Consider the following 12,362-nt stretch of genomic DNA (forward strand, 5'->3'; position numbering starts at 1 on the left):
GTATTTGTCGAACATTAAGACATATTGCAAACTGTGAGCACATGTCAGTTAGCACACTGTTGATATCTTGATGGTATACCAAGAGGAACTGGATCAGGGCAGGCAGTGCATGGTCTGGACAGAGCACAAATGGAACTGAGCATGGCAATTAGAGGTGGTGCTGCACCATCAGTCAGCAGGGTTCTGGCTGGCAAATCAACTTGGTGCGCACAGTTTCAACTTGGTGACAGCAGCGGCGGCAGCAGCAGTGGCACACACTGTGCATGATGTGAGTGACTCTGAGTGGGGTTGTTAGCAGAGGTATGACACCAGGAATTGGCCGAGTGCAGCACATTGAGTAACTCAGCACGGGTGGCTTTAACCTCGTGGTAGCATGGGAGCAGCATAAAACTTCACAGTGACACAATATTGTTCACGGAAAGGACTTCTGATACAATTCTGAGCTAATTAACATTGCCATTTTAGGACTTGTGATTTATGTATTTTGTGAATTGTTGCTACAGTAATTAAGGTAGAATGAGTTCTGTTAATGAAAATATTGGTGATGAGATTACTACTCAAGGAAATGTTGTTGATAATGAGTGCAATATCAATGATTTAATTAACACACATTACTCCCATTTGAGTGAATCTCATAATGTAGAGTATGGCGACAATCTTGAGCCAAATGGGGAAAAGATGTGAATGCCAGTAAGTCTTTTAGAACTGTCAAGTTGTGATGATGAGATTAGTATTATTGGGACTCCCAAAGAAATTGATAATAGGGATTTATTACATGCAATAAGACAGGTGTCAAAAGAATTTCATATGAAAATTGAACAAAATAGTAAACAAACTAACGAGGAGTTGGGCAGGACGACTGAACAAACTAACAACAAGACTGAACAAGATAATAGTAAGGTGGAACAACCTACCAAAGCAATCAACGAGCCACATTTACAGGTAAAACTACCTGTGCTCTCTCTTTCAAGGTACCAAAATAAGATTCCGCAATCATGGAAATAACTGCCTGTGTCTAGGAGGATCATTGTGTCATAGTTCTGAGACAGCTCATCACTGTCTGGGGACCCTGATAAGCCTTCTTCGTCAGCTGTCTTTCCTCAGTAAAGAGGTCTGCTAGCGGGTAGACTGTGTGTCCCTGACTGTGTGTCCCTGACTGTGTGTCCCTGACTGTGTGTCCCTGACTGTGTGTCCCTGACTGGTGCTGGCAACAAGTACAATAACAACTAGCTGCACATGGTCACCTGAATTCTGATGCATGTTCCTGAACTGCACACACAACAAGCTCTGCTCAGCAGAGTTCTGTTGGTAGTAAATGCCCCCTACATTCCCTACTGATCGGTTGTCTGAATGACCGGGCCGCTGCTGTCGCCGAGTTGAAACTGCGCGCACCAAGTTGTAGGCCCTAATCCGAGCTTGTGCTCCGTCTCTAATGACCTTGTTGTCGACGGGACGTTAAACACCAATATCCTCCTCCTCCTCCTCCTCCTCCTGTGTAGGATTGTCTGTGGGATGCTTGTGGTCAGTTGTTAGTGTGGTGGTGTCCCTCACGGGCAGGAATCCGTCACTCTCTGACCTCCTGAAGCTCATCTAAAGTTTAAAGTATCTCTACAGACCGTTCAGTGCTGACTACTGGTACTGTTAGTAACCATCATATCAAGCACACTCAGGCATTCACTGGCAAATGAATGGGATAATTTCCTCTCTGTCAATGGGCTGATCTAGATGGTGACTTAAAAACATTTCACACAGGAAACCCCCCCCCCCCCTCTAAATTCCACCACTGTTGTACATCTGACTGGTGATAAAGTTGCACCTCAGCTTCTGTTGATGTTTTCAGTTCCAATACTGCACGAGGAATTCTTTGTTTAACAATACAAAATCTGAACAATATCTGTCTCTAACCTGCCACCATAGGCTTGTCTCGGTGGTAAAGTGATGCCAAAACAAATTAATCTGTTGTCATGAACTAAACTGGAACGTTTCAAAGCCCACACCATAATTTTGTAGAAAATCAACAGGAGTAATGATTAATTGTCTGATTTCAACCCAAAGAATTTCTCCCAAGACAGAGTGGGGATGTACATAGCAGCATACCAGTGTGGTGAGTCATGTACTATATGGAAATGCAATGATCCTTCTGTAACATCAAATGCTCATTTGAGGTTGAAGGAAGGACAGCAACTTCTGCAGAGTAAGCACTAAACTTCAGGATGCCCATGCTAGCCGCTTCTGCACCGATGATGGTTCCTCGCCAGTAGGAGGACAGTGCCAGTTCTGGGTAGAAAAGTGCTAACATCAGCATCAGCACTTTCTTATCCGCACTGTCATATTAAAGTTGAGACAGTAGCGCATTTTATATTTTGCTGACAGCAGCATCTATATATACATCTACATCCATACTCCACAAGGCACCTGATGGTGTGTGGCAGTGGGTACTTTGAGTACTTCTATCGATTCTCCCTTCTATTCCAGTCTCATATTGTTCGTGGAAAGAAAGACTGTCGGTATGCCTCTGTGTAGGCTCTAATCTCTCTGATTTTATCCTCATGGTCTCTTCGCGAGATATACGTAGGAGGGAGCAATATACTGTGACTCCTCGGTGAAGGTATGTTCACAAAACTTCAACAAAAGCCTGTACTGAGCTACTGAGCGTCTCTCATACAGAGTCTTCCACTGGAGTTTATCTATCATCTCCATAATGCTTTTGCGATTACCAAATGATCCTGTAACAAAGCGCATTGCTCTCCATTGGATCTTCTCTATCTCTTCTATCAACCCTACCTGGTATGGATCCCACACTGGTGAGCAGTATTCAAGCAGTGGGCGAACAAGTGTACTGTAACCTAATTCCTTTGTTTTCAGATTGCATTTCCTTAGGATTCGTCCAATGAATCTCAGTCTGGTATCTGCTTTACCGACGATCAACTTCATATGATCATTCCATTTTAAATCACTCCTAACGCCTAATCCCAGATAATTTATGGAATTAACTGCTTCCAGTTGCTGACCTGCTATATTGTAGCTAAATGATAAAGGATCTCTCTCTCTATGTATTCGCAGCACATTACACTTGTCTGCATTGAGATTCAATTGCCACTCCCTGCACCATGCGTCAATTCGTTGCAGATCCTCCTGCATTTCAGTACAATTTTCCATTGTTACAACCTCTCGATTTACTACAGCGTCATCCGCAAAAAGCCTCAGCGAACTTCCAATGTTATCCACAAGGTAATTTATGTATATTGTGAATAGCAACAGTCCTACGACACTCCCCTGCGGCACACCCGTAATCACTCTTACTTCGGAAGACTTCTCTCCATTGAGAATGACATGCTGCATTCTGTTATCTAGGAACTCTTCAATCCAATCACACAATTGGTCTGATAGTCCATATGCTCTTACTTTGTTCATTAAACGACTGTGGAGAACTGTATCAAACGCCTTGCGGAAGTCAAGAAACACGGTATCTACCTGGGAACCTGTGTATGGCCCTCTGAGTCTCGTGAACAAATAGCGTGAGCTGGGTTTCACAAGATAGTCTTTTTCAAAACCCATGCTGATTCCTACAGTGTAGATTTCTAGTCTCCAGAAAAGTCATTATTCTCTAACATAATACGTGTTCCAAAATTCTACAACTGATCAACGTTAGAGATATAGGTCTATAGTTCTGCTCATCTGTTCGACGTCCCTTCTTGAAAACAGGGATGACCTGTGCCCTTTTCCAATCCTTTGGAACGCTACACTCTTCTAGAGACCTACGGTACACCGCTGCAAGAAGGGGGCAAGTTCCTTCACGTACTCTGTGTAAAATCGAACTGGTATCCCATCAGCATTTCCTTATTTACAAGGCCATACTAGGAATCACATGCCAAGGCCAAGGAGGTGAGAGGGAAGGGATGGCCTACCCCTGCACTCCTCCACCCCCGCATTCCTGAAATTTGCATGAAGCAGCCCCCACCGCAAGTGACCCCACTCACCAACCGATTGCATGTAAGTATAACCTGCATACTGTGCACCCACGCCCCCTGTGCTCATGCCCCTGTTCAGCAGCCAAATATGATACAGCATCTGAACTACCAAAAATTTTATCAACACTTTTGTATTATTGACTTCCAAAAATTCTATGAAATATAAATAACGACTTAGGAATTTGTATTTGTTGAAAATGTCTAACCAAAAAACTATCCCACAAATCCTGAAAAAGTAAAATAAATCAAGTCTTGTTTCAAATCCCAGTTTCTCTTATCACCAGCAGATGGCTGCACTGTAGAAAATGAATGCTTATTGCCACCAGCAGACGCTGCACTGTAAACAAGCAATGTTCAATCTTTGTACCTCAGTTTCTTACTGCCTCCACGAGATTGCTGCACAGTTAAAAAATGCAACAGACCCATAAATTAATTACTTTCCACATCTAAGGTGTCTGCAAAATATGTCGGCAGCACAAAATGTGTGATGATTACATTGCTAGTTGAGGTTAACTACATGGAAAAAAAATACTGTAAGGCTGTAATAAATTAATGTGATGTCACTTAAGTCTGCAATGCAAAAGAAAGTGCTAGTTAATTTCCACAAATACAAATATATACCAAATTAATGCCCAAAATTTTAACCCTTTCACAACTGAATTTTTTCTAGAGGATGAAAAATTTTTATTTATGTGGTAATGCTGTTAGCTGATTTTTTAATGATTTTGGATGCAAGATTTATACAAAAATATGTACTCGTTTGCAAAACATACTTTGTACACTTGGCTTCATTTTATAGACTAAAGTAACTAATCAAAAATATTCTCTGTTATAATAAATAGTAAAATTAACATTCAATAATTACCATGCAAAATAACAATATTCAATTATACAGTGTAATATAGCGAACCAACCACATTCATGTATTCTGGTGGTCACGAGCTGCTGTGCATTGTCACAAGCTGCTGCACACTGCAACACAGACTTGCTGATATTCTCATACAGATGCCCAACAGCTGACAGGACTTGCTCGTGATGGAAAGGTTGACCATTCACAAATATGTACCTCAGGTTTCCATTGGGAAAAAATACTTCTGTTGCAACTAACACACAGGAAATGTTAATGTACCCAATTGTAGCCAGAGGGTCTGAAAGGGTTACAGTAAGTACTCTAATGTTGGGGTTTGACATCTAACAACAGTTGACATTTTAGAAGGAACTGATGTCAAAATATAAACCTGACCAGAGTTATAACTGCAAAAATGCCATTTTAGATAAAATACTACACTAAGCAGAGAATTACGCAAGCAAGTTGACACCCTGAATGTAAATTAGGCCTACTCTTGATGAAAGTCGCAATACACCGTCAAAGTAAATATTTCTACATTTAAATTGTTACCAAGCACCAGTTTAGCTTAAACAAAATGACTGTAAAATTAAGAGGTATCATACTGCAACACTGCAGTACAACAGTGTGGCATTGCCAGTTTGCGTAGACTATGGTACTGACATCATCATACACAGAAAACAGAGATGAAATAATGTGATTATGGAAGCAGTAGCAGTGAGGAATTACCAATAATTTTTGTAGTAATGTACTTATATTCCGTAACAAAGCAGTTTAAAAGAAAGATAGAAGTCACTGTGTACATACAAGGATTGGAACTTTAATAGTGGCAACTATTTATTTACTGCTTGTACAAAATAGATACGTGTTTCAAAGTTTTACTAACCTTCAAGGTAGTCACCAGCATTGTGTATAACCTGTTACCAGTGATATCAAAGTTGTAAGATACTCTTAGCAGTGCCAGTTGTGTTGACAATTTGAGCAGAGAGGTCTATTTCCCAACGAAATTTGTAGCAGTTCTGAAGCAAATGCCGTGAAGTGTTTCCTTCAGTTTAGAAATCGAGTTGAACTTACGAGGGCTTAAGTCAGGGGAGTGCAGTAGGTGGTATAGCACTTAGCAGCTCCATCAGTCAAACAAATCAGTAACAGCTTGCACTGTACGTGCTTGAGCATTGTCCTGCAAAATGATGGTCAGGTCCAGTAGAAAGTGTCATCACTTCTGTCTCTGTGTTGTTCATTTTTCGAACACAACCTATGACCAGCTTGTACAATAGTCTTCACCTAGAGCCATGGCCACAGTGATGCATTGAGTAGTTCCCTGTTTGATATGCTGGAGGAATACAACATTCCGAATGGGATTTCCAATTAGAAGTTATGAAATACTGGCCTGTCCTGCCCTTGCAGCATGGAGGTGGGGGTCCTACGTGCTGTTGGATACTCAAACGCCGCTGAGTAGTGTGTCGTAAATTGTGATTGTGCAACCATTTCTATTCCTCCGATTACAGCGGCAACTGTGGCGATACAAAGAAAATGCTTCAAACAAAACCTATGTAGATTTTGTCATGGAATGATAATCTGCAATAAAACATGAGGTTTCCCATTGAAGATTTCAAAGTTGCCCCCTGCCGCCAATGCACAGGGTAGGGTGGGGTTCGAGTGTGATATCACTGGTTGTCCCTCTCCGAGACAAAAAAATTGGAATTATAACTTTTTTGGGTCCTATGTGTAATTTTCGAGGTATTTCAATGTCTTCAGTTAAATTAACACCTTGTACACCCAAGATGGTTAATTGACCATTATTGATAACAGATGATAAACATCTTCGGTTGTAGGATTTAAATTTCCATGCAGGGCTGCTTGTGAGGTGGAAAACTGTTTTTTGTCTAACAGCTCCACAATAACAGCCTCCTCATAAGGCATAACAACATTTCTTGCCTTTATAATAGGGAGCCACACATCTACTCGCAATGTCACATGCTTCGAAGGGATTTCAGAAACCCTGCGCCACAACCAAGAGATTCATGTTGCCATGCTCCTATGGCTATACACTTGTACAATAATCACACTGTCAAATGCCCTAGTATTTATAGAACGTGTGGGGAACTTCACTGAGATTGTTGGAAGGAATATTATTACTTTTTTTCTACAGAACACATACTGACGCGTGTATTTCTGCGGATATGGTCAATCCTGATGTGAGCGAGAATTATCATCCCTTGTTCTGCAACAGTCACGAACTAGAATCTCAACACACACAACACAGAGAGCAGCCATACATCACAGATATACAGGTGTCAAAGCACCCCCATATCCATACCCATCGAGAAAACTACAGACTGCCAGCCTGCTTCAGCAGTTCTGTGAAGTTCCCTAGGCGGAGAGTATTGTTCGCTTGGAGGTGACGTCTTGCACTTACAGCGATACCTGGGGTAATATTATATGACAAGACAGGGGGTTGACAGTTTAATGTGCATGACCAGAACCTTCACCAAGCACAGTTGAAGCACAGAAGAGCAAGGCTGTGCTGGCAGCATGCCTTCAGGAACAGGCGCCCTTGTTTCGTCTTCTCACCAGTGGCACCAAATACGAATGTTGTGGTCACAATAGCAGTGTGTGGGCAGCCGCACATGGATTGTAATACCCAAGAGCATTTGGTAAATGAACAGTTATTATTCATTATTTTGTGTACGGCAGGATTAAAATACAATTTATAAAAGTTTCAATTTTTCAACAAAATGTGGGATATTTACAGTTCATCTTCAGTAAATTAGGCATGTCATTGTTTAAATTTCACATTTACATCAACATACATACATAGTGTGGCGGAGAATACCCTGTACAACTACTAGTTGTTTGCTTTCTTGTTCTAGTCACAAATAGAGACAGCGAAAAACTGCTGTTTATATGCCTCTGTAAGAGCCATAATTTCATCTCTCATCTGCACAGTCCTTACAAGAAATGTACATTGGCAGCAGGAGAATCATTCTACAGTCAACTTCAATTTTCAAATACCGGTTCTCTAAATTTTCTCCATAGTGTTTTGCAAAAAGATCATCATACTCCCCGCAGGGATTCCCGTTTGAGTTCATGAAGCATCTCCATAATAACCCCCCATGTTGATCAAATCTACCGTAACAAATTTAGAAGCCCGCCTCTGAAATGCTTCGATGTCTTTCTTTAAGGCAATACGATTTGGATCCCAAGACTTGGGTGGTGCACAGGAATGGGTTGCACGAGTGTTCCATAAGCTGTCTCCTTTACAGGTGAACAACAATCTTACATGCTCTTTCCATTTCATAACACTTTGCAATGTTATGCCTAGACATTTAACTGATTAGATTGTTTCAAGCAGCACACCACTAATGCTGTATTTGAATAATACAGGATTGCTTTTCCTACTAATCTGCATCAACTTACATTTTTCTACATTTAGAGCTCGATGGCATTCATCACACCATATAGAAATTCTGCCTAATTCATCTTGTATCCCTTGGTCACTCAAGGATGACACTTTCCTATACACCACAGTGTCATCATCAGACAGATATGAATTGCTATTCACCCTGTCTGTAATATTGTTTATGTATACAGAGATTAAGAGCGGTACTATCATCAAACCTCATTTAAGAAGTCTTCGAGCCACTCATATATCTGGGGACATATTCTGCTTGCTCATACCTTCATTAACAGCCTGCAGTGGGGCACCGTGTCAAATGCTTTCTGGAAATCTAGGAATATGGAATCTGCTTGTTGCCTTTCATCCATGATTTACAAGAAAAGGGCAACCTGACTTAAACACTACCAATGCTTTCTACATCTATGTTGATTTATCAACAAAAGCTTTTACACCTGCAGGAAATTTATTATATTCAAACTGAGAAAATGTTTGAGAATTCTGCAGCAAAAAGAAGTTAAGGCTACTGGCCACTAATTTTACGAGTGTGTTTTTTTTTTCTTTCTTTTTTTACACAAGAGTTACCTGTACTTTTTTCCTGTCACTTGTGACTTTGCGCTGGGCAAGAGATGCATGATAAAAAGGGAAAAATGTCATACAGTATTCTTTGTAAAATTAAATTAGAATTCCATCCAGACCTCGAGACATGTTTATTTTCAACTATTCCAGTTGCTTTTCTACAACAGAGGTACCTCCTATGAAGTCCCACATATGGAAGTCTGCGTGACGATCAAACAGTGGTATGACTGTACGATTATCTTGTGTAAACAATTTATTAATTGAGAAATTGAAAATTTCTGCTTTCCTTTTCCTATCCTCTATTGCCACAGCACGCTGGTCAGTCAACAAGTGACTGGATAGAAGTCTTCACAACCAGCTTAGCGACTGTACGTAGTACTACAATTTTCTTGTGTCCTCAGCAAAATCTTTTGCTGTTTTATGATGGTGGTAGTTCTATGCTCTAGGAATCAATTTTTTTTACAGACGCATGGATTTCTACAAACTTTTGCCTGTCATCATTTGTGCATTGTCTTTTGAACAGTGTGTGCAACTGTCTTTGCTTCCTCAGCATTTTACGAATTTTATTATTAAACTGGAATAGATCTTTCCACCCTTAATCCACTTACTCAGCACATATTTCTCAAGAGAGCTGTTAACAGTCTGTTTAAACTTTGCCCATAATTCCTCTATGTACATCATACTGGAACTAAACCATGTCCATTCATTGTCTAAGTGGGATGCTAACAACTACTTATCTGTTCTTTCTAGCAAAATACTCACCCAGCCTTCTTCACCGATTTATTAACTTTAGTAATCATTATACCTATGACATAATGATTACTAATCCCTGGCTCTATACTTCGTCGATAAGGTCTGGCATGTATGTAGCTACAAAGTCTAAAATATTTCCATTGCATTTGAGCTCTTTAAGTAGCTGCTCAACACAGTTTTTGGAAAACTGTGTTCAAAAGTACTTCACCAGACTGCCTGTCCATACCCCCTGCAATGAATCCATAGGCGTCACAGTCTACACTGAGTAGTTTGAAGTCGCCTCTCACTAATACTGTGTTACCAGGGTACTTACGCGCTGCTGAGTGTAGACTTTCTTTAATGTCTCTACAAGTATCATGATGGAATAAGGGGGGCCAGAAAAAAAAAAAGAGTCTCCAACAATTAGCTCGATTTCACTTAGAGCAGTTATGTGTGTCCAAATTTCTTCACAATTACATTCAAAATCGACATCATATGTTTTTTGTCACCTGCAATGAACTCTTCTCCGCCTATGGTGTCCACTCTGTCGTACCGATATACATTCCATGACACATTAAAATATTTCAGATTTCAGCCAGCTCTTGGTCATGAGAATAATTTTAGTGTTACAAAATTCCTGGAGGTCAGTAAATTCTGGAACTTTATCATGAATATTTCGACAATTTACTGATAAAATTTTGCTGACATATCAATTGGAGTCCTACAATTCTCCACCCAATGACACAGGTACAGAATCTGCAGCCAAAACCATCATAGAGTTCAACAAAGCCTTTGGTTAAGATCCTCCACTCGGCTGCAAATCAAAAGGAACCCAGTCAGCTCTGAGAACAATACTGTAAATTTGAGAACTCTATTGTACACCGTGTACGAGTCCAGCAATCTTCACTACTTCCAGCAGCCACCTGTATGAACTGAGGATGACCTCAGAACCTAAGTGACAGGCATAATTGAGCCCCAACTTGCCGATGACTGCACCCTGAATGCTATTTCCCCAAATGAGCTCTATAACGTTCATAACATTGGAGCTCCCAATAGCTATAAACACCCCCCCCCCCTCCCCCCCTGTGCACTTTCACAAACATTATTGAAGGAGTGGCCATCTGCCACAGACAGAGTGAATGTGTGAGGCCAGATGGCCAGCCTGCACATTGACCCTTCACCTCTCAACCGATGCAAATGCATGATCACCCCCCATCACATCAGATACACTGGAAGGTGCCTCGGTAGTGGATCCTATGGGCAAAACAAGTGACACCAGAGTTGTCCCATGCAATGCACCAGATTCTCCGCCACCATTACATCCCGAAGCAGTAGCCTGAAGATGGTTCACCATAGCCAAAAGTGCCTTCAGCTGTTCACAAACTGTGGCCAGGTCATCTTCCATCCACATACAACATTGCACACATCCTATCCATCCAGGCATGGCTAACTTAACAAGTAAACTATAAAAGCTAACAGAGAAACTTAAATATGCAATGTGCTACACTCCTGACGTGTCACTGCTACAAACAACCATGAAAAAAGTCTAGAAAAAAAATGCCCTTTTCAATTACTTTAGAAGATCTTTGTGCACTTATTGTAAAAATGAATTATTATTCACATTTCACTAATAATACTGCACATCATTCAACTCCACTAAATGCACTTGAAGTGAAAACTGTAAAATTCGAGTGTCTGTGCCTTGTGAAAAGGTTTTCCAAAAGCTGAGATGAAAGAAATCCGCACCCTGCCTTATCCTGTACAGCCGTAGCATACCCCTAGAAGTACAACAGATGCCCATATGCAGCTCTTGATCATATGGAACCAGATGGAACCATTTTACCAGTCATCTTAAGTTCTTGTTCTTTTTTTATGTGAAAATGCATATTCACTCATCGGACAAACTTTCATATGTGACAAAACACCATGAGATTTGATATTGGTTCAAATGGCTCTGAGTACTATGGGACTTAACATCTGAGATCATCAGTCCCCTAGAACTTAGAACTGCTTAAGGGGAGCCGGAGGTGCCTATGCTGCCCATGTTAAAATCACTAAGTTTGAGGAACATTTATGAATAAACTACCAAATAGAAAAATTTGATTTTTTTTTACATATAGAGTGGTTTAGTATTGCAGTTATGACAGAGGGATTTTGGAGTATCTTTTCAAGTTTCCTTCCAATTATTTTTTTTATTAATAACCTAAATTTTTTTACAAATAATTGCTTTATCATTAAACTGAAATGAAACTACTGAACATATTGCCAAATGGCTGTGTTACAATGTACGTTTGAGCACTAGGAGTGCTGTATAAAAATTTCATCTCTCTAGCTTGAGTGGATTTTGAGAAAATGTTCCTTATATTCGAAAAATTCTAATTTACGGGAAATGGCTCTCAAAGTTTCTCAATACATTCCTGCACTATAGGATGGATTATCAGGGTCTTCTTCTTCATCCTCCAAAAGCTTCCTCTTCTGTCTTCTTTTCTGGCCTGTTGTTCCATCATACTTCATATGCCTCTCTCTTCTTTCTGCTCCCCTTATCCTTTTTCTGTCAATATTTCTTAGTGCTCGTACAGTGTTCACCCCAGCTGTAAATCCTAATGCCTTCAGAACTTCACACTTCACACTGTTCCCTTGGTTGTAGGTTGCTATTGCACCATAAATGCCAAAGTGCAGTGTTTTTATGCTTACAAACACCCTTTTAGGAATCACTTTCCAAATCAAATTGTTTACGCTCTCATTAGGATTCTGCGTCTTTCCGTGTAGACATTTGTGTAACAATTCTGGCTGTGCTAAGTCATGAAAAATTGGTTTTATTGCATTTATCACAGCTGCT

The sequence above is a fragment of the Schistocerca piceifrons genome, chromosome X (genome assembly GCF_021461385.2).
Source record: "Schistocerca piceifrons isolate TAMUIC-IGC-003096 chromosome X, iqSchPice1.1, whole genome shotgun sequence".
NCBI lineage: Eukaryota > Metazoa > Arthropoda > Insecta > Orthoptera > Acrididae > Schistocerca > Schistocerca piceifrons.